The following is a 1,165-nucleotide window of genomic DNA, read 5'->3' on the forward strand; positions in this document are numbered from 1 at the left end:
TTAGATGCAAAAGCTCAGTGTTCTGTGAGCGATAATACGTTTGTTCGCATTGCTTGAAATCTCCAAAATATTTGTACTTAAAACGGAATAAATATATATTCAGGCGTTGAGAAAAGAAAGAACGAAGATGTTAAGTGCGAGCAACGCGAACAGACACCCATTTCCTTAATAGCGAACACCTAGACACCCACTTCCTCAATGGCGAACACCTAGACACTCATTTCCTCAATAGTGAACACCTAAACACTCATTTCCTCAATAGTGAACACCTAAACACCCATTTCCTAAATAGCGAACATCTAGACACCTACTTCCTCGATGGCAAACATGTAGAAAATACCTAGACACCCATTTCTTCGACGGCGAACACCTACACATCCATTTCCTCGACGGCAAACACCGAGACACCCATTTCTTCAATAGCGAACACCTAGATACCCATTTCTTCGACGGCGAACACCTAGACACCCATTTCCTCAATTGCGAACACCTAGACACCCACTTCCTCGATGGCGAACATGTAGAAAATACCTAGACACCCATTTCTTCGACGGCGAACACCGAGACACCCATTTCCTCAATAGCGAACACCTAGACACCCACTTTCTCGACGGCGAACACCTAAACGCCCACTTTCTCGACGGCGAACACCTAGACACCCATTTTTTCGACGGCGAACACTTAGACACAAACTTCCTCGACGACGAACACCTAGACACCCATTTCCTCGACGGCGAACACCTAAACACTCATTTCCTCGATGACGAACACCTAGACACCCATTTCTTCGATCTAGACATCCACTTTCTCGACGACTAACATCTAGACGCTTAATTCCTCGACGGCGAACACATAGACGCTTAATTCCTGAATATCTATACACCCTCTTCCTCGACGCGATAAATACCTAGATCTTCATCAACGACAATTTCGATATTTCATTTTAATTATAATTAATATTTTATTTTAATTCATTTTATTAATTTTAATTTCAATTAATTAATTATAACACGTCACATCGTATATGTGACAATGTTGCCATCGCTTGGTTAAATCAAAAGCCATCTATTATCGAAAAAACGACGTATCTTAAAATACAGATCAAAATCAAATGTTTAGAACTTTACGTCGCAATATCTCCGCTCGTAAGGCACGTAGAAAAAAA

This window comes from Trachymyrmex cornetzi, unplaced genomic scaffold (genome assembly GCF_001594075.2).
Source record: "Trachymyrmex cornetzi isolate Tcor2-1 unplaced genomic scaffold, Tcor1.1 scaffold592, whole genome shotgun sequence".
Classification (NCBI taxonomy): Eukaryota; Metazoa; Arthropoda; class Insecta; order Hymenoptera; family Formicidae; genus Trachymyrmex; species Trachymyrmex cornetzi.